The 22,383-nt window shown below is 40.3% G+C and overlaps 1 pseudogene; it reads left to right on the forward strand.

The window, feature by feature from the left end:
• Positions 1 to 19,071: 19,071 nt before the first annotated feature.
• On the forward strand, positions 19,072 to 20,039 carry LOC122122129 (annotated as a pseudogene).
• The last annotated feature ends 2,344 nt before the right edge of the window (positions 20,040 to 22,383 follow it).

A 22,383-nucleotide genomic window follows, 5' to 3' on the forward strand; every position in this document is an offset into this window, starting at 1 on the left:
CACAAAATCTCCTGGACTTTGCTTTTTGGGTTGGCCTTGAAACTTGATCCCAAGATTTTTGTAGCCAGGTATCAACTACAGCCATGATCAACAAACACCAGGCTAATATTTAAATTTACAATTGGCCTTTCTTCACTTCTCCTACAATTAGTTAGCACTAAGAATTGAACTCTGGGTCAGCAGTTTTTTTAATTAGCTTTTGCACCAAATACAGTGCATTACATGTAGAGTCATATTTGCACTTCCAGCTTTTGGCTAGGTAGTTGGGGTTAACTGTTTTATGTACTTTCCTGCCCAGTCTAGCTTTGAACCTAGAATGGATAGGAATACACACATGAACCAAAAACCATGCCTCATTTTTAAACCTTAGTTTTCTTTTTCCCAACAATTTTTAATTCTTGGGGGTATTTTTTGTTTGTTTGTTTTGAAATGTATGTCTAGGACTTCAACTCAGGGCCTAGGTTTTGTCCCAAAGTTTATATTTGAGACTAGCACTCAACCGAATGAGCCAAAGTACAAATTGTAGCTTATTTTTGGTGGCAAATTAGATATATGAGTCTCATGGACCCTCCTGCCTGGGCTGACCATGAACCATGAATCTTAGATTTAATTCTCCTGAGTACCTTGTACAACATGTGTGAGAAACCAATGTTTGATTCATTTCAATCTCTGTCACTGACTCTTCCTTTTGTACTTCTATCCTCTTTTTATTTCCCCTGTGTTTGTCCTCCAGCTTGAACTCAGGGTCTGGGTGCTGTCCCAGAAATTTTTCCAGTTCTGCCAGTTGAACCACAGCTACACTCCAGGATATTCTTTCTGTTTTGGTGTTTATTTAGAAATGAATATAATGTAGAGCCTGACCAGATTTATGAGGCTGAAATCTGAGAATCAAAGTTGGTGCCAGCCTGGGCAGGAAAGTACATGATATCTACAATTATAACCACTAAAAAGCTGAGATTGGTAGAGCTTTGTGCAAAACAGTACAAGTTCAAGCAACAGGACTCACACAAAGACACACACACACAAGTCTTATCGACTTTCCTACTTGGTCTGGCCTTCAAATATTATCCACACATTTTAGCCTTTTGAGTAAACAGAATTAGTTATGAGCCACCAGTGACGGGCTGATTGGCTCATTGCAGCCTCAGTTATTGGTTCTTCTTTCTCTTCTAGTCTTCTTTGCATGTATTCATTTCATTTTTTGTAAGTATGCTAGTGCTGGAGCCAGAACTCATGCAAGGCCTGGCCTGTTTCAGGAGGATGAAATCTGACCATCATGGTTCAAAGCCAGGCTGAGCAGGAAAGTCTAAGATCCTTACCTCCAATTAACTGCCAAAAATCTGGGAGTACTACAATTCTAGCCCCAGGATGGCCCACAAGCAACTGTCTTCTGGACTTTCCTGCTAGAATTGGCCTTTACACTGGATACCCATATTTGTGCCTCCTGGAGAATTACAGGCATGAGTCACCAGCCCCCGGTTCTCTTCTTAGTTACATTTTTGTGATCCTGGGGCTGGATCTCTGAGCCAGGGCACTGTTGCATAGCTATCTCACTCAGCCTGGTGCTTTACAACTCCATCACAGATTCACTACTGTTTTCTTGTTTATTTCTTTTGCTGGTGATTTGAAGATGAGAGACCATAGCCCTCAGATTTAATCTATCTTAGTATTTAGGATTACACACAAAAGGAAGTGGCACTGTAGCTCAAGTGGTAGAGCACTAGCCTTGAACTGAAGAGCTGAGGGACCACGCTCAGACCCAGAGTTTAAGCCCTACAACTGACCAAAAAAAGAGTATTACACACTAAAACGAAAAACTCATGACTAATTTTGAAAATTTAATTGGATTTTCTTATACATTTTTTAATTTCTACTTTTTATTTCCATATGTATGATGGGCTTGGAGCTATAAATCAGAGCCTATGTATTGTTCCAGTTCCTTTTTTTTTTTTTTTTTTTGCCTGTCATGGAGTCTGAACTCTGGGCCTGGACGCTGTCCCTCAGCTCTTCAGCTTGAGGCTAGAGCTGTACAACTTGTGCTACTGCGCCACTTCTGGCTTTTCCTGCTCATGTGTTGGTGAGGAATTAAACCCAGGGCCTCATGCATGCAAGGCAAGCACTCTCCCACTGAGTCACCTTCGCAGACCCGTCCCAGTACATTTTTTAATACTAGCCCTCTAATATGTGAGCCACAGCACAATTTGAGCTTTTTAAAAAAACTGTAGTTGGCTAATTAGAGTAGAGTTCATGGACTCCTCTGCCTTGGCTGGCCTTGAACACTGATCCTCAGATATGAGACCTTGAGTAAGTAAAGTAACAAGTGTAAGCTAACTCAATTTTGCTCATTTTAACCACTGAAATCGGCTCTCCCTTTTCTTCTTCCACCTTTCTTTTCATTTATTTATTTTATTCTTGTGTGTGCTGGTCCTGGAGCTTGATCTCAAGGTGGGTGCTGTCCCAGAAATCATTGTCTCATTGGAGACACATTTGGAGGAGCCACAGCTCAACCCCAGGTGTTTTTTGTTTCTTTTTGGTGGTTCATTGGAGATAAGTGTCTCATGCAAAGCACAGAATGTCTCAGGAACCTGAAATCTGATTATCAGTTTGAAGTCAGCCTGCACAGAGAATTCCATGAGACTACCTCCAATTAGCTGGTAGTGATCCCACCAATTAGCTGAGATTAATAGAACACCAGGATTGAGTAAAGTAGAACAAATTAAAACCCCATGACTGGCACACACAGAAAAAATGTCCCATGTACTTTCCTGCATGGGCTTGCCTTTAAATGTTATTTTCTGATGAGTTCTGGGAAGATGGCGGAGAAGAAGCTGTAGCTAAACAAGCTCTCGCATAGAAAGCAATTTTAGTGTTCCAATGAACAGTCCTAAGCCAGAGAATCACACCAAGTGTGTCATCACAGAACAGAGAGTTAGGCCAGAGAGGGAAAATCCAGGCACGGAGACAGATATGAGTACTTGCCAGTAGCCACGGATGTGGCGGCAGTGGTGGCAACCATAGCCGCCATACGTGCAACACAGAGAGTCTGGGACTTAGGCGCCAGACGCGGCAAGCGAGCGGTTTCTACTTAACACCAGCAAGAACTGACAAGGAGCACACCTCCTGAATTTCGCAGACCAGAGATGACCCAGGAACCAAGACTCTGGCATGAGTAGAAGCCTGACATCCTCACTCTTTCTCAGGGATCGAGGAGGAAAGGCCAACCCTCCTCCCCATTACTGGAGATCTCCATCTTTGATACTGGCAAAGCCTGGCTGTACAGCTACCTCCAATTCAGGCATTGGAAGAAAACAAGAGTCATTTAGCAGGTCACAGGAACCTAACCTGCCCTACCAGGCTCAGCTCCTCCCTCGGAAAAGTCACCCAGCTTGGGCCGGCAGCCCCAGGAGTTGCTTTCTTCACTGTGTAATCAGAGCCAGAGGCTGCCCCTCTCTACAGCAGCCTTGACAATCAATTGAAATTCAGTAAACATAAACCCTGAGAATGGCTCCAGGCTGGGCTTTGTGAGTTTCTCAGAAGCTAACTCCTCAGGGAAAAGCTGCTATTTGCTGAAAAGCCTCAACTCTACCCAAAACCTAGCCTCGTCACAGCATCTCCAAACTAGAGGAAACAGCCATCTCCCTCTTTTGTGAAACTCAAAGTAGATCTCTGTCCCATTGAACTAGCTTGGGAGGAGGACCACAAAATCCTTAGTAAAGCAGAGCATTTTTCTGTGTGCTCAAACAAATTGACTTAAGAAACCATCCAAGCCACAGGAAAATCAAACACCACAAGCAGACCAGATACTCCAACAAGAGACTGGTTATGGACACAAGGGAGATAAATGATTGTCCCATCCCCCCAAAAAAAATCAAAGATTTTTTCTGTTCTTTTTATAAATTTTTTTCTAAACTTTTTTTTTTAATTTTTAACTTCAAAATTTTTTGTTTTCTATTAACTTTTTTTTTCCTCTAATAATTTTTATTTTGCGGTTATATGTGTGTGTATTTTTTTTCTTTTAAAATAATTTTTTTTGTTTAGCTCTAGTGATCAATTGATCCTTTTTTTTCTTTCCTTCTCCTTCTTTTCACATTTTCTTCTCTTTCATTCTTTGCGTGACTTAATTGCTGTTCTCATCCTCATATATACCTGTAGTTGATTATTTGACTTTAGACACATTGTGTACACACTTAATCCAGAAATTTATTACTCAATTAAAAAATGCTTAGACTTCACTTCCTTAATAACATTACTACCTCTTAATACCTATATAATATTTTAAGCATTTTTATTTTTAAATTTTCCACATCTCCTTTCTATCCCTCCCATTCTCTTATTCTATCCACATTCTTCTCTGAATATTATGTTTTCAATTTGCATAATTTTAAGTGTTGCACTTCTTAATTTTTAAAGTTTGTTTTTCTATTTTGTCTTCTCTTTTTTTCTTTCTCTTTCTTCTTTTTTGCTCTCTCTACTTTCATCCTATCCAACATATTTCCCCCTTTGAGATTAGGATTTATTTAAGTTAACTCTCCCACTGCCTTTCCACATCCCTCTATGCCTATATTTACCCATATCTCTCCCTAAACCTAATAATTTCTGTTTGCCAAATTCTTCTTTGCCGTTCATAGCCCATTAATACTTAGTTGTTTGATGTTGAATAGATATATCTATTGAACTATATTGTACCTGCAGACTTTTGACTGTGCAACTACAGACTTTGGTTGATGCTTGCCTTAAAATAGTGTGCTAGCACAATATTTTCTTTTCATCCCAAATGGTCAGAGCAATCCGGAAAAACACAAGAAAAATGGCAAGTCCAGGTATCTCAACTCCCACTCATAATAATCTGGGGACAAAAAAGATAAGGAATAATCCATGGAAGAGTTCCCAAAAAGCTCTAAAAGCACTACAGGTAAAGATGGTAAATGAAAAGATTGAAAACCTGCAAAGGACTCTGTATGAGCGTGATAAGAAGAGAGAGGAGGCAAAACAAAGAATATCATGAGTGTGAGGAAGCTACTCAAAGATTGATACAGGAATTGCGAGAGTAGCTTGAGAACACTTAAAGAGAAATAAAGGAATTGCATGACCAGGCTGGGATCAGTCAAAGAGAAACTCATGAATAGTGTGAGCAGGCTGAAAACACTCAAAGAGAACTACAGGAACTGCATGAATGTGAAGAAGCTAATCAAAAAGTAATAGAGAAATTGAGAGAGTGGGATGAGAATACAGGAAGAGCACTAAAGGCATTCAAGGAATCCATAAACAGAGAGCTCAAACAAGTCAGGGAGGCCACAAAAGGGAATGCTGAACGGAACCCAACAGAAGGAATGGAGTCCAAGGAAACCATAACCAATCAACTAAGTGATTTGAGAATAAATGCTGAACACCAAATTAAGGATGTAAAGAAGTCCATACAAGATCTAAAACAAAGCTCCAACAAAGAATGTGAAGCCATCAAAGCCAACCAACTAGAAGGAAAAGAAATAAAAAAGTAGAAAGACTTGATAGTAGGTTGGACCATGCTGAAGATCAAAATTCAGGGATTGAAGACAGCCTAGATATTATAGAGAAAGAACATACGACCATCAAAGACAAATCCAAGAAATATGATAGAGCTATGCAACACTTGGAAGACAACATCAGAAGGCCTAGTCTGAGCCTAATGGGTGTAGAGACGGAAGTTAATGGTCTAGGAAATCTGTTTAACAGGATCCTAGCAGAGAACTTACCAAATACGCAAAAAGATAGCACTATTCAGATACAAGAAGCTTTTAGAACACCAAATAGAACAGACCAGAATAGGACATGCCACTGTCACATTATAATCCACACAGGATCAATTCAGAGGAAGGAAAAGTTCCTTAAAACTGTCAAGGAGCAAAGCTCAATCACCTATAAAAGGAAACCAATTAGAATCACCTCAGATTTCTCAGCAGAGACAATTAATGCCAGAAGAGCCTGGAATGATGTATGCCATGCCGTAACGACAAACAACTATCAACCAAGAATACTGTACCCAGATAAACTCTCCTTCATAACCCACTAGATCACAATAAATGCCAAGCAACCGCACCTGAACTGAGAATCCAAGAACCATAGGAAGAATCAAGTTGCCGCAGCCCCCAAGAAGGTGGATGAAATGGCAGCAACTCCCAAATACCTCAGTCCTATCTCTCAACATTAACGGACTAAATTCTCCAATTAAATGACATAGACTGTCTAGTTTGATTAAAAAGCAACATCCTATCTGCTCCTTTCAGGAGTCACATCTTCCCATAAAAACAAACACATTGTCAATGTGAAAGGTTGAAACAAAATCTACCAAGCAAATGGCCCCCATAACCAGGCGGGAGTTGCAATCCTAATATCAGATAAAATAGACTTCAAATTGAAATTAGTGAAAAAAGATAAAGAAGTCACTACATACTAATTAAGGGATCTCTCCTTCAGGAGGATATTACAATTCTAAATATCTATTCGCAAAAAAATGGAGCACCCAAATTTATCCAAGAAACACTATTTTCCCTCAAATCCCACATAGATCCAAAGACACAGACCAAAATTTTCTTAATAGCGAACCAGAAACACAACAAATCTAAGAAGGGTTGGACAAATGCTATTACATGAAAATGCATAGCTTATGCATGGCAAAGGACATAGCTAGCAAGATCATAGAAACCCCACAGATTGGGAGAAGGTCTTCACTAGCCATATACAGACAAGGGTCTCATATCTAAAATATACCTGCAACTCAAAAAATTAAACCCCCCAACAACAAACCTTCAAAGAAAAAACTGCTCAGTGAATAATTGAGCTAAAGATTTAAAGAGAAACTTCTCTGAAGAGGAAAGAAGGATGGCCAATAAACACATGAAGAAATGCTCAACCGCTCTACCCATAAAAGAAATGCAAATCAAAACAGCATTGAGATAGCACCTCACCCGAGTTAGAATGGCTAGAATCAAGAACTCTAATAACAGAGGCTGGAGGGCATGTGGACAGATGGGAACCTTACTGCATTGTTGGTGGGAGTATAAACTTGTACAACCACTTTGGAAAGTAGTATGGAGTTTCCTCAAAAGACTCCAAATAGAGCTCCCCTATGACCCAGCAATCCCACGTTGGGGCATTTAACCAAATGATCACAAACAAAACTACAAGAAAGTTACCAGCACAAATATGTTTATTGCAGCCTTATTTACCATAGCTAAGATATGGAACCAACCCAGATGCCCCTCAGCAGATGAATGGATCAAGAAAGTGTGGTATATATCCACAATGGAATTCTATGCCTCCATCAGAAAGAATGACATTGCCCCATTTGTTAGGAAATGGAAAAACTTGGGAAAAATTGTATTAATTGAAGTAAGTCAAGCCCAAAGAAACATAGGTCCCATGGTTTCCTCTATTTGTAATAGCTAGTATATGTCTGAGTCAAACAGAAAAGGTCAGATAAGTTGATGTCAGGGAAATGAACCCTAAGATATGTATTCAAATGTTCTTTTTTCTTTCATGCAATTGTTTCTAACACATTTATAAGATTATTTTTGTTGCTTTGTATGTGTCTCCCCCACTGTATAACCCCTGCTTTCACAGTATTTGATGTTGTTATCATTTGTGGAGGGGAAGCGAAAAAACAAATCGTTTAAATAGGCATACAGGTGGACCCATTGTAAGGAGACGTACAAGTCATTATGTCAAAAACGAACTTTACAATTTTGGTGGGGAGAGAAGGTTTGGGTGGTGGAAAAGAGGAAGGATGGGATGGCAAGGGGAAACAAAGGAGGAGGCTACAATGCTTTATGAGAAATGTACTCTTTGTCTTGCTCACGTAATTGTAACACCTCTGTACAGTATTTTCACAATAAAAAATTGGTCTATTTTGGAAAATGTTCCATGCAGTGTTGAGAATAAAGTGTATTCTGATGCTGCTGGGTGAAATATTCAGTAGTTGTCTGTTAAATCTAGTTGATCTAGGCAGTTCTTTAGATCTGCAGTTTCTCTGTTGAGTTTTTGTCGAGTTGATCTATATAGTGTGGATAGTGGTCTGTTAAAGTCCCCAACAAATCTTGTCTTTGGATCAATTTGAGATTTTGGGGATGTAGTGTTTTTTGGATAAATTTCGGTAATCCATTGTTTGGCGAATAGTATTTATTATTGTAATATCCTCCTGAAAGAAAGACCCCTCAATTCGAATGTAGTGACCTTCTTTATATCTTCTCACTAATTTTAATTTGAGGTCTATTTTATCTGATCTTATGATTGCAACTCCCGTCTGTTTATGGGGTCATTTGCTTGGTAGATTTTGTTCCAGACTTTCACTTTCAAAGTGTGTTTGTTTTTATGGGCAAGGTGTGATTCCTGAAGGCCGCTGATTGAAGGATGTTGCTTTTTAATCCAACTAGACATTCTATGTCGCTTAATTGGAGAGTTAAGTCTGTTAATGTTGAGAGAAAAGACTGAGAAGTGTTTGGTAGTTTCTGCCATTTTATCCACCTTCTTGGGGGCTGCGGCAACTTGGTTCTTCCTATGGTTTTTGGATTCTCAGTTTGGGTGCAGTTTCTTTGCCTTTATTGTGGTCTTGTCGGTTCTGTCTGTGTAGGACATCTTTAAGTATCTTTTGTAGGACCGGTTTGGTGGAGATATATTTTTTTTTCAGTTTTTCTTTGCTATGGAAGGTTTTTATTTCACATTTGGTTATGAAGGAGAATTTAGCTGTTCACAGTATTCTTGGTTCATACTTTGTCTTTAGGTCATGGCATGCATCATTCCAGGCTCTTCTTGCTTTAATTTTCTGTGCTGAAAAAATGAAGTTATTCTAATTGATTTCCCTTCATAGATGATTGATCTTTTCTCCTGGACAGATTTAAGGATCTTTTCCTTGGTCTGAATTGATCTTGTGCATATTATAATGTGATGGTGAGATGTCCTGCTCTCGTCTGGTCTACTTGGGGTTCTAAAAGTTTCTTCTATCTGAATAGGTCTATCTTTTTGCATGTTTGGGAATTTCTCTGCTAGGATCCTGTTAAACAAATTTCCTACACCATTATCTTCTGACTGTAGGTGCTCCTCTACACCCATTATTCTCAGATTAGGCCTTCTGTTGGTGTCTTCCAATTGCTGAATATATCTATCATATTTCTGGATTTGTCTTGGATAATTGTACATTCTTTCTCTATAATATCTAGGCTGTCTTCATTCACCGAGATTCGATCTTCTGCATGGTCTAACCTACGGTCAAGACTTTCTTCTTTGTTTTTTATTCATTTTCCTTCTAATTGTTTGGCTTTGATGACTTCGTATTCTTTGTTGGAGCTTTGTTTTAGATCTTGTATGAACTTCTTTACTTCCTTAATTTGGTGTTCAGTGCTTATTCTCAAATCACTTAGATGTTTGGTTATGGTTTCCTTATACTCCCATTCCTTCTGTCCGGTTAGATTCAGCATTCCCTTGTGGTCTCCCTGAATTCTTTCAGCTGTCTCTTTATGGATTCCATGAATGCCTCTATTGATATTTGTTTATTCTCGTCCCTCCCTTGCAATTCCTTTATTACTCTTTGATTAGCTTCCTCATGTTCATGCAGTTCCTGTACTTCTCTTTGACTCTTCTCAGCCTGCTCACACAATTCCTTTATTTCTCTTCGAGTGTTCTCAACATGTTCATGCAATTCGGTATCAATCTTTGAGTAGCTTCCTTATGCTCATGAAATTACTGTATTGATCTTTGGTTTGCCTCCTCTCTCTCCCTACCATGTTCACACTGAGTCCTTTGCAGGTTTTCTATCTGTTCATTCACCATGTTTCCCAGTAATATTCATAGAGCTTTTGGGGAACTCTCCTCTGGAATACACATTATCTGTTCTGTCACCTGGTTATCATGAGTGGGAGTTGAGATACCAGGACTTGCATTTTTCTTGTGTTTTCTTGCTTGTTCTGCCCATTTGATATGAAAGTAACACAAATTTTCTGCTACAATAATTTTTCAAAGCATGCATCAACCAAAGTCCTGTAGCTGCACAGGCAAAAGGACGCAAATATAATCTAGTTCTACAGATACAATCTATTCAACATCAAGCAACTATGGATTAATGGGCTAACAACAGCAAGGACGAACTTGGCAAACCAGGAATTATTATATTTAGGGACAAAAGTGAGGAAAAATAGGATTAGAAGAATGTGGAGAGGTAAAAGGAGAGTGAATTTAACCAAGTTCTAATCTCAAAGAGTGAAATGGATTGGACAGAATAGTAGGAGAGAGAAAAAACAGACAAGAAAAAAATGGGAAAAACAAATATTTAAGTTTAATAAATGAATCTTAAAAATTATCTAAGTTTAAGGTGATATTGAGAGAAGAAAAGGATACAATGAGAGGAGGGGAGCGATAGAAAGGAGATATGAACAACTAAAAAATAAATATTCTCAAAAATTATATAGCTATAAAGAGATAATACTGTTATTACAGAATTTAAGGCTAAGAAGCTTTGAATTGAATAATAAAATTCTTAAGTGTATATACAATGGGGGTAAGGTCTAATATTCGACGAGGGGCATATATCTGAGGATGAGGAGAACAGCAAATAAGTCACACAAAAAGAAGGACACAGAAGAAAAAATGAAAAGAATGAAAAAGAATAAAAAAGAAAAAAAGGACCAAAAGGTCAGTAGAGATTTAAACAAAGCACACACACACACACACACACACACACACACATACACCTAAAATAAAAATTAGGAAGGGAGAAAAAAGATTAATAGAAAACAGTTTTTTTCAAAAACTAAAAATTAAAAAAGGTACCAAAAAGAGTTCTTTTTTTTTTTGCGGGGGTCGGGGAGTAGATGGGAAGATCCTGTATCTCTCTGTGTCTGTAACCAGTCTCTTGGTGGAGTCTCTAGTCTGCTTGTGGTGTTTGGTTTGCCTGTGGCTTGATTGTTTCTTAAATCAATTTTTTTGAACAGGCAGAAAAATGCTCTGCTTTACCAAGGATTTTGTGATCCTCCTCCCAGGCTAGTTCAATGAGAGGGAGTTCTGCTTTGAGTTTCACAAAAGAGGGAGATGGCTGTTTCCTCTAGTTTGAAGATGCTGTGATGAGGCTAGGTTCTGGGTAGAGTTGAGGCCTTTCAACAAATTGTAGCTTTTACCTGAGGGGTAGCTCTGAGACACTCACAGAGCCCATCCTGGAGCCATTCTCAGGGTTTATGTTTACTGAATTTCACTTGATTGTCAAGGCTGCTGTAGAGAGGGGCAGTCTCTGGCTCTTTTTACGCAGTGTATATAGTCACTCCCCTTGGGGCAGAGCTTTGTCTGCCTGGGCTGGGTGACTTTTCCCAGGGATGAGCTGAGCCTGGCAGGTCAGGTCAGGTGCCTGTGACCTCCTAAATGACTTTTTTTTCCAAGGCCTGAGTTGGAGCTAGCTGCTCAGCTGGGCCTTTTCAATATCAAATATAGAGATGTCAGGGGGTGAGGGTGGGAGGGGTGGCCTTCCCTCCTCTGCCCCCTGAGAAGGAGTGAGTATGTCAGGATTCTACTCACGCTGGATTCTTGGTTCCTCGGTTGTCTCTGGTCTGTGATCTGCAGGATGAAGATATCTGTTACTTGTCAGTTCTTTCTGGTTTTAAGTAGAATCCGGTCACCTACTGTGTCTGGCACCATTGTCCCAGACTCTGTGTTGTTCGTTAGGCAGTTAGGCTGCTGCCGTTGCCGCTGCCACCGCAGCTGCAGCTAACGGCAAGTGCTCAGATTTGTCTCCTTGCCTGGATTTTCCCTCTCTGGCCAAACTCACTGTACTGTGATGGCACATTGGTAATTCTCTGGCCTAGGACTCTTCACTGGAACACTACAAGTATTTTCTATGTGAGAGCTTGTTTAGCCTCTAGCTTCTCTTTCTCCATCCTCCCCTAAAGTAATTTGTTGTTGCTTTTTAAAAAACTGGTGCCTGTGGCTCATGCCTGTAATCATAACAACTCAGGTGGCTGAGATCTGATAATCGAAGATTAATAACAGCCTTGGTAAGAAGGTCTATGAGACAATTATCTCATTAGCTGGTTACCAAGAAACTAAAAGGGGCACTGTGAGCCAAACTAGTAGAGTGATAGCCTTGAGCACAAGAGAACAGGAATTTCAACCTAGCCCTCAGTTCAAGCTTCACATATTAAAAAAAGGTTAAAACAATTTGCCATCATTTGTAATCTCAGCATCCTCAACTAGTGGTTTATATATAGCCAATTAGCATCTCAGTTTGCACGTATTTGGGTGGGGGATCTAAACTTATATAACAGTTAAAAGAAAAAATGAGCACAAGGGTACAGGTGGCTCACACATGTAATCCTACCTTCTCAGGAGGCTAAGAAATAAGGATGGTGGTTCAAAGCCATCCCTGGGCAGAAAAGTTCCCATGAGACTGCTATTTCCAATTAACCACTAAAAAACAAGAAATGGCACTATGGTTTAAACTTGTATGGTAGAGTGCTAACCTTGAGCAAAGAAGCTCTGGGACAGCACCCATGCCCTGTATTCAAGCCCCATGTCTGAAGGAAAAAATAAAGAGTTCAGGGCTGTGAAGGTGGCTAAGTGGTAGCGTGCTTGCCTTGCATGTATGAGACTTTGGGTTCGATTTCTCAGTACCACATAAGCAGAAAAGCCAGAAGAGGCACTGTGGTTCAAGTGGTAGAGTGATATCCTAGAGGTGAAGAGCTAAGGGACAGTGCCCAAGCCCAGAGTTCAGGACCCATGATGGACAAAAAACAAACAAAAAAGAGTTCAAACAATTAAATTATGTGCACAATAGACTATACACTAAAGATGAAAGATTAAATTAATAAATTAATAATTAAAATGATCAACATTGTTTCAGTTTTGTAGGTGGTGAATGTAGCAGAAAAAGTGATAAGAAATAATGATTCATTTCTAACAACTCTTCCATTTTTTAAACTCATTTACTACTTTAAACTAAAGAGGCACGTAAGTATCACTTTACAGACAAACAAAATTGAACATGTATTTTAACCTGAATTCCACATTTTATAATTTGCCTTTTAGTAAACAATCAGTATCTTTTCAAATAAAATTCTTGTGATACCTTTATTTAATACTTCACATCTTTCCAGTATTTGGTTATACCAAAACCCCTCCCTTCTTTTCTTCCTTCCATTCCTTCATATCCTTTCCTCCTTTCAATCCTAGCAATTAAACTCAGGGCTTCATACATTTTAGGTAGGTGCTCTACAAAGTGAGCCATACATCTGCTCTTTTTGCTTTAGTCACTTTGGTTTTTGTTGGTCATGTGGCTTGAACTCTGCTCCTGGACACTGTCCCTGCACTCTTCAGCTCAAGGCGAGTGCTCTACTGTTTGAGCCACAGTGCCACTTCTGGTTTTCTAGTGGTTTATTGAGATAGGAGTCTCACACACTTTCCTGCCTAGATAGGCTTTGAACTGGAATCTTCAGATCTCAGCCTCCTGAGTAGCTAAGATTACAGGCATGGGCCACCTGTGTTCAGCGCTGTTTTAGCCATTTTTATGACAGGGTTTTCTGTTTATGACCAGGCCTGCATGGATCACAATCCTTCGATGACAGGGAGGGTTGTGTGTAGTAAGTCAGATACAGTGGGGAAACAACTTTCTCTGCCCATCACAGGGAGAATTTTGGAGGACTGTATTAGAAATGTTTAGAAGTGGGTTGTGAGGAGCATTCTGCTTCCAGGAGTCTCTTCCCACTTCCCAACATTCTAGTCCTGCCAGAAAGGTTCTATGGTAGAAGGCTGAGGATGGAGAGGGCAGACTCTCATTTTCCTTGTCACCAATCTGCCTACAGCATCGATTGTTGCATCTTAACTATTTGGATGGACTTCTACCTTGATGATTTTTATGATCACAAGAAACTTGACATCCTGATATACTTACACAGCATGACAAGCTCAACACGCCCTCTTCAGACTTGCTGTTCGGCTTACATATTCTTCTGGATCACCTGAAGCAACGAATGACCCGTGAGACCAAGAAAAAGAGTAAGTAGTCCTTGTTTAGATGCCTTAGAGCTTGTGAGTAGGGATGGAACCTAGGTCTCAAGGGATGGGCCTGCTTGGCCAAGAGCCCTTTGTAATACCCAGCTTGACAAAATGTCCTTTTATGGATGTTCTATGCCTGGTAATGTCTGTTCCCTTTTTAAAAGAACTTGGACATAACCACTCATTAGAAACACCCTACCTTCTTATCAGTGTTCAGTCCAAACTCAAGTTCTACAGCTTCTCCTATTAAATCCTATAGAAGTTTAGTCAAACTTTAACTTCTAGAGTCTACTCTAAGACTCTTGTACCTATTTCCATTCTTATGTTTGTGTCACTGTAGAGAACTTCCTGCTGAACTCCAGATAAAGAACCCATCAGTGATGTCTCTTATGGTGACTGATGGAGATTGGAAGCCAACACTGGACTCCAGAAAACATGTGAACATAGAGGCTTTTTTCAATATGTAGAAAGGCCTAAGTAGGTTTTGAGTCCTGTGGACATCCCACTGGTTCTGACCTCCACATATGATGTAGGTGTACCTGCACATACCACCAAGGAAGAAGATGATCCAGAATGTTTTCCATTGATGTTCACAATTCACATAGATCACAACCAAACCAGTAAAAAAGTATTGGTCTTGGAGTGCAAGGTAAATATGTGCTAATGGAAAATGACTCCAGTCTATGTTCAGGAAAACCAATAAGTTAGGTCCAAAGTCTAGATTCAGTTGAGGAAAGGGAATCTGTCCTCACAGAATATCCAGACCAATCTGTCCTGCTGCTGGGGATCCAATTTCCAATTGCGAAATAAGATCTGTCCCTCCCTAGACTCAGGAAGAAAATACTGCCTTTAATAAGGAAGTAGATCCTTTTGAGGACTCTGAGGCAGAATTTGTGTCTGAAGGCAACTTAGAATACAATCCAGATATAGAAATTGCTTTCCCCCTTCTTTAGAAAATCTTCATATTTATTTTTGGTCCTGATTTTTGTAAAATGATCATTCTGGTTATTTTTGTAACGTTATTAAAATGTCAATGTTTATGTTATGTTATACAATTCATGAGTCTTACATGTGGTTTTTTCAACCTACAATGTAAAGCATCATGCACATGTCTTCTGTGTGTGGGAAAACATAGAGTGACAGGGGGCTGAACAAGAGACCCTACTGGATATAATGGGAACGGTTAAATGCACAGGGAGTTGCAAGGAAGCCAGGCCATGCCTGCATGGGGTGATAAGGTGGCTACAAAAGCTCTAGGACATACCAGATCAGATGACCTAGAAAGCTGTTCTGTCAATTGGGACAAATGCTACAATACTAATAGTGGTATGTGGGACTTTCTTCCAACAGTAGTTCAAATCTGTATATATATTCATTGTGCTTTGGGAAATATTGAAGAAAAATTTGGCTCCATTGACATAAAAATTCTACTTAGTGCTGAATATATTTGACAAAATACATAGGAAATATCGACACTGGAAAGTATAAGCCATTATCAATAGAAGAAAGAAGGCTTATATAGATGGACAAACACAAAATCATGATGCAATTAAATCAGTTATATGGTAATACATGTTATATTCATTACATTTTATATAGTATATTATATGATATATAAGATCGAATATGATTTTTCATAATGCAAGGGCTTTTAACCTTTTCAATCTTAAGTATTTTTTTCACATATTATTAGTGTAAAACATTATTGGGGAAAGTGATAATATAACTTTGATTATAATTATATGAATATATATTTTTGTGTTTCTAGATATAACATTGATTATAAATAATGAATAAATATAAACATATATTTGTATATCTGTCTATGAGGTGAATATAATGACACAGGCTACACGATGTATAAAAAGGCAGTTATGAGTTAGTATATGAGACTCAGGCCTGTAATCTTAGTGATGTGGGAAGCTGGGTTCTGAGTTTTATTTCTCTTACCCCTATGCCATTAGAGTTTCAGAGGAGACCTGGTCCCTCGAGTGTAGCCAAGAAACACGTATACAGTAAGATCACACTCTGTGACCCCAGAGGAAAGTCAGTAGAAATCAGGACAAGCCTTTTATGCTATGACAGTCTACTCAGTTCCTGTGCCAAGATGGCCATCTCTAGAACATCAGATGGAAAGTTGGCATTCCTTCCCAAAATGTTCTTGACTATCCTGAATTAAACCTTATTTCCCTTCCCAAGCTGCAAACACATAGAAATATGCCCAGGGCTCAAGAGAGATGGACAAAGACTTACAAATACATAAAATTATATACTTTTTTTGGGGGGGGGGGTCCAGTTGTCAGCTTGAACTCTGGGCCTGGGCGCTATCCCTCAGCTCTTCAGCTCAAGGCTAGCGCTCTACCACTTGAGCCACAGCGCCACTTGGGCTTATATTCTTTTTGCTTATGTGGTGCTGAGGAATCGAACCCAGGGCCTCATTCATGCAAGGCAAGCACTCTACTACTGAGCCACCTTTCCAGCCCCCAAATTATATACTTTGTTTCAGTAATTCAAGGACAAATCATCAAAGGCATATCTTGATTTTTTCTTTTTTTAATGGAAATGGGAATATACACTGAATGCATCAGGGAGTAGGTGATAGTTTGGATGCTGAGTTGTGGAATGCACTCCTGGGCATGGGAGACACTTGCCTTGGAGAACTTGTGTGGTGATGTGTCTCCTCACACAGCTTCACAAAACAATGCCCATAACTTGTATGATGACATAGCCATCTTTCCATAGCAGCAAATAGGTGTCAGGCACTGATCTTGCTCTGAGGTGGACTAAGCAACACATCAAGGCACAAAGAACTAGAGGGAATGACTGCTAGCCACCAGACATCAGCTTCAAGAGCTGTCCTGACCAGAAGCTAGGAAAAATTGAGCTGGAGAAGGCTGATCCCCATGCAAGGCTCCTGAGCACTAAGGACCAGGCACTATTATAGGTGTTGGAGAAACAAGTGAATGTGGCTCTCTCCTCATCAATTTCATGCTGAAAAGAAAACCAGAAATCATAATGAAAATTTCTATAAATCAGAGGCATGACATTGGTAGTTTTGTGGCTACAACTTCACAGCAGGTATGTGAGGACATATCCCTGAGGAGGAGATAGTTAATCTGAGAGCCATCATCCATGCAATTACCTAGAAGCAGATACTCCAGGCAATAGGAACAGCAAGTACATCCCTCAGTGAAGGGAAAGGATGTAACTTGCTTCAGAAAAGGAAAACCTCACTGACATGCTTGCTTGTGAAGTAAGAAAAAAAGGTACAACAAAGAAAAAAAGATCAGACATGAAGATCGGAATAAATTATATAGGTATTGGATGCTGCGGGTTACAAGAAGAAAAATTCTGTTATTCTAAATCTGACATGACCCACTGGAACCAAAGTGCTCAAATAGTAGACACATATGATTCACCTAGAGAATACTTTTAAAATGTGATTCTAGCCAGGCTCTGGTGGCTCACAACTGGAATGCTAGCTACTCAGGAGGCTGATACCTGAGGATCAGGTTTGAAGCAAGCCCAAAGAGGAAATTTGGAAAGACTGATCTCCAATTAACCACCAAAATTATAGACATGAAGCTGTGGTTCAACTGGTAGAGCACTAGCCTTGAGAAAAAAATTAAGGGACAACACACAGTGTCTAGGTTCAAATCCCTGGACTTCACAAAACAAAGATGTCAACAAATAAAATTTCATGCTCAGTGGATCATCACTTAGCATTCTACTTCAATGTTTTTGGTATGAGCCTAGGAAGTTACATCCTTAGCAAATGCTCTCCCCTCATATTCTGCTTCATTACCAGTATTCAAACCCCTGGCATTACCAAAGTCTCCTCCCAGTTAGCATAGCAGTCTACCACTGGGAATTAATAGATATATTTTTATTAATCATAATCTATACACACACATCAAATGAATAGTAGCCACATTCCATTATTCTGAATGTTTTTGCTCCCCCTTTGAGTTAATAATCCTTACCATTAAAAAACTAAATAATATTTATCAAATTAAGTCAACAGTCATCATTCTTTCACCCAATCTTGTAACCTAAGTTATGTGGGTTTTTTTGTTTCTTTGATGTTGGTGCCCTGTATCTTGTATATACATTTCTCTAGCTTTGGGAGGTGAAGGGGAAAAAACCAAATGATTAACTAGGGATACAGTTTGACCCATTTTAACAATGCGATCAAGACACTATGTTCAAAAACGAACTTTACAATTTAGGCAGGAATTGGGGAGTGGGGATGGAATGGAATAGTTGTGGAGGTGGAAGGGTAGGGATGGTAGGGGAAAAACAAATGAGGAGGTAACAATGCTTGAGAGAAAATGAACTCATTACCTAACTTATGTAACTGTAACCCCTTTGTACATTATTTTTACAATAAAACATATTAAAAAAGATGAAAAGACTCAGAAATAAAACTACATACTTACAATCATCTGATATTCGACAAAAGAGAGAATGATGTAATGTGAAAAAAACATAGCCTTGCTGGGTCCCTGTGGCTCATGCCTTTAATTCTAGTTACTCAGAGGCTGAGATCTGAGGATGGTTTTTGAAAGCCAGCAGCGACAGGGAAGTCCATGAGACTCTTAGCTCCAATAAACCACAAAAAATGGGAAGTGGAATATTGGTTCAAGTACTAGCCTGGAGATGAAATGCTGAGGGGTAGCTCCAGGGCCTAGAGTTCAAGCCCCACGACCTACAAACACACACACACACACACGCACGCACACACACACACACACACACACACACACACCACATACACACACATCATAGCCTTTTCAACTATTGGTGTTGGGAAAACTGGACATCCATAGAAAACTAGAAGTGGATCTCTGCTTGCACTAACATCAACTCAAAATGGATTAACTACATTAAAATCAGTCAATCTACTATAAGACAGAATAAGGGTGACATTAGAACTTATAGGTACTGAGGTGCGAGCTGGGAAGCTGCATGCCGAGCACCGGTAGTTGTGCTCCAGATCCCGCAATCTCGCACCACGTGCCTCGACCTGATAACCGCTTACTCCATTTGGCCACTGCGATGGGCGCCATGCATCAGGTGCGCCCCACGCTCTGGGCAGCTCTGCTCACTGCCCTGGCCCTGCTCCGCGGGCCACCGGTAACTCGGCCCCATCGTGCGCTGAGAGCCCTGTGATGCGAACTCCTTGGCCCAGTGCACACCTCCGCCTGCCACGCCCGCGTGCTCCAAGCTGGTGTGCGAGCCAGGCTGTGGCTGCTGCCTGACATGAGCACTGCGCGAGGGCCAGCCATGCTGTGTCTACACCGAACCCTGCAACTGAGGGCTCAGCTGCAGCTGCCACCGGCTGAACCGGCCGATTTGGGTGCTGCTCTACGGCTCCGGGTTCTGCGCCAACTCCAACGTCCCCGGCCACCTGAGCGCCTACCTGTTGCTGGTGCCCTCCACCTCAGGAAATGCTAGTGAGTCAGAGGAGGACCAAGGCAGGGGGAACCTGCCCCGCTGAGCACACATAGGGTGCCTGACTCCAAGTTCCATTCCATTCACGCAAAGCTGGACACGATCAAGAAAGGTCACGCGAAGGACTGCCAGCGCTACAAAGTCGACTATGAGTCCCAGAGCACGGACACCCATAACTTCTCAGAGTCCAAACGGGAGACAGAATATGGTCCCTGCCTTAGAGAGATGGAAGATACCCTGAATCACCTGAAGTTCCTCAATGTGCTGAGTCCCAGGGGTGTGCACATCCCGAACTGCGACAAGGAAGGAGTTTATAAGAAGCAGTGTCACCCCTCCAAAGGCAGAAAGCGGGGCTTCTGCTGGTGCGTGGACAAGTATGGTCAGCCCCTCCCAGGCTTCGACAGCAAGGGCATGCATGACTAGCACTACCTCGGCATGCAGAGCCAGTAAACCCTACAGCATCAGTTAAATTGGAGCTCCAATACGCTTTACTTTGCACAAAAGACTGCGACGGACAGAAAACCACCTGGCTACAGCCTCAACTTATATTTCTTTTTGTGATGAACTGTTTTTTTTGTGTGTTTTTTTAAGAAAACCAAAGTTTAGACAGAGATATTTGAAACGTCTATTGTTCCTTTAAATGGTAAACTTGAGCATATTTCCACTTTTCAGTATCAGAAAAGAAAATTAATTTCTCTGTGCTTTCTGTAAAAATAACATACTCCTGCCGAAAGGAGCAGACTTGATCCCCTTCTAGAATCCTCTCCACATCTGCCCACTGGAACAGCTGACCTTCTGCCTCCCTCACTTCAGTGGCTATTGTAGAAGAAACCTCCTCATTGCCCTCCACCCTGCTCAGGCCTCATGGAGAGCAGGAAAGTCAGAAACTCAGGCCACCTGGCCATCTCTACCATACACAAGACCCCTGGCCATCCTGGTCCTATCTTTGATTCCAAGGCCTGGACCCCTAGGCCACAAAGCTTCTCTATTATCTGCAAGAGACTTGATCTGCTTGGAAAATACTGGAGAGATGGAGGTGGAATCTTAACTGACCAAGAAAGTTCTACAAAACTGACCAAAAATGTTCTAGCACGTTCTGGGAAACTTGTAAATGCAGATCTTTCTGACCTCTCTCCATCAGGCAGCTTTTCAAGGATGGAGCCCAGTGGAAGGCCCAGGGTTGTCTCGACTGTTGCCTTGCAGGGCATGGGGGAAGCTGGGAGTGTACCCCACACCTCACATGCCTCACCAGTAATGGAGTAATCGCTTTGGAGACAACAACAACAAAATGTTTTCTAATTTAACTCCTAGTTTGGGGTTAAGGATAATAAGCTATTTAAAGGCAAAAGTTTATTTTCACCCCTCATCTTCATTCTTGACCTAACAAAACAATGGTGTTTAATATTATCTAAACAGGAAAGATGAACAGCTTGTTGAGAGAGCCTCATAGTGACACTGGGAACTCATAGAATATAACTTGTGTTTGTTGAACTTGGAGTCCAACTTATACTTTATAATTCACACATATATGCAGAGAGAGAGATATGTTCTCAATGGTTAACATTGTATACAGCATAGCCCAACGATAATAGGATCCATACTAGATAATCCTAGATAGTGTTATAGATACTAGAAGGTGTAACTATGGCTGTGACGAGGAGAGGACACTCAGTCCAGGTGGAGCTTTTCTCTCCCCGAGGCCAAACCCATGGCAGTGTTTGGTGTATGGCAATTGTCCTGCCCTACACTGCTCTCCTTAAGAACAAAAAGAGGTCTCAAGATAGTCTGCCTACCTATTAAAAGCTTTCCTTTATTTTTTTAATTTTTGGGGGGGAAAGTATTTTTGAAAAGTTTTGTCTTGCGATATATTTATAAAAGTAAATAAAGTTTTTACCATTAAAATAATAATTTAAAAAAAGAACTTATAGGTACTGGCAGGAACTTCCTGAATAAAATCCCAGGGGCACAACAGATAGGAGAGAGACACAACAAATGGGACTACATCAAAGGAAAAAACATCAACAGGCTAGAAACATAGCCACTAAACTAAAAAGACAGCTAACAAATTGGGAAAAGATATTTACCTGCAATATATCTGACAAAGGGCTAATTTTCAATGTATACATGGATCTCAGGAAACTACCCCTCCCAAAACTAATAAACCAATCACCAAATGGGCAGAGGAGCTAAGGAGAGACTTCTCAGAAGAAGAAGGAAGAATGGCAAAGAAACATATCAGGAAAGGTTCATCATCCCTGGCCATAAAGAAAATATAAATCAAAGTAATCCTGAGATACCATCTTATCCAAATATCTTGAATTCAGACAACAAATGTTGGTGGAGAACTGGAGAAATTAGAAAATGGCAAGGACATTTGTACAACCATGTTCCTTGCTGCTCAATTCACAGTGACAAGAAATGTACACAACGCAGATGCCCCACAATAAATGAATGGAACCAATAATTATGCTATCTATATACAATGAAATTTTACAGAGCCATTAGAAAGGATAAAATAATGTCATTTGCAGGGAAATGGATGACACTAGAATGAATCATGTTAAGAAAGTTAAGCCAACATCAAATTGACAAATGGTACATGTTCCCCTGATATGTGGAAGAAAAGTTTAAAACACAATGGGATATGACATACTGTGCAGGACTCTAGGCATCATATACAGTAAGAACCAAAGAGGAAGCCTTTGGCGATAATCACCAAGTTTTAATACTCAAGCACCTTTTCTATATAATACTATTGAAGTGCAATGATAAGGAAACAAAGGAACTTTTCTTAATTTGTCTTTTCATTTTCTGATGAGTCTGTATTCTTCACCTAATATACAGGGAAGATGGGGGAAGGGCACAGAATTAGTGGGAACTGGGTGACAAATTGCAGCAGCAGAGCCCTCTGGCTGTACTGGACAT

The sequence above is a fragment of the Dipodomys spectabilis genome, unplaced genomic scaffold, assembly GCF_019054845.1.
Source record: "Dipodomys spectabilis isolate Male_0828 unplaced genomic scaffold, ASM1905484v1 ptg000205l, whole genome shotgun sequence".
Lineage (NCBI taxonomy): Eukaryota > Metazoa > Chordata > Mammalia > Rodentia > Heteromyidae > Dipodomys > Dipodomys spectabilis.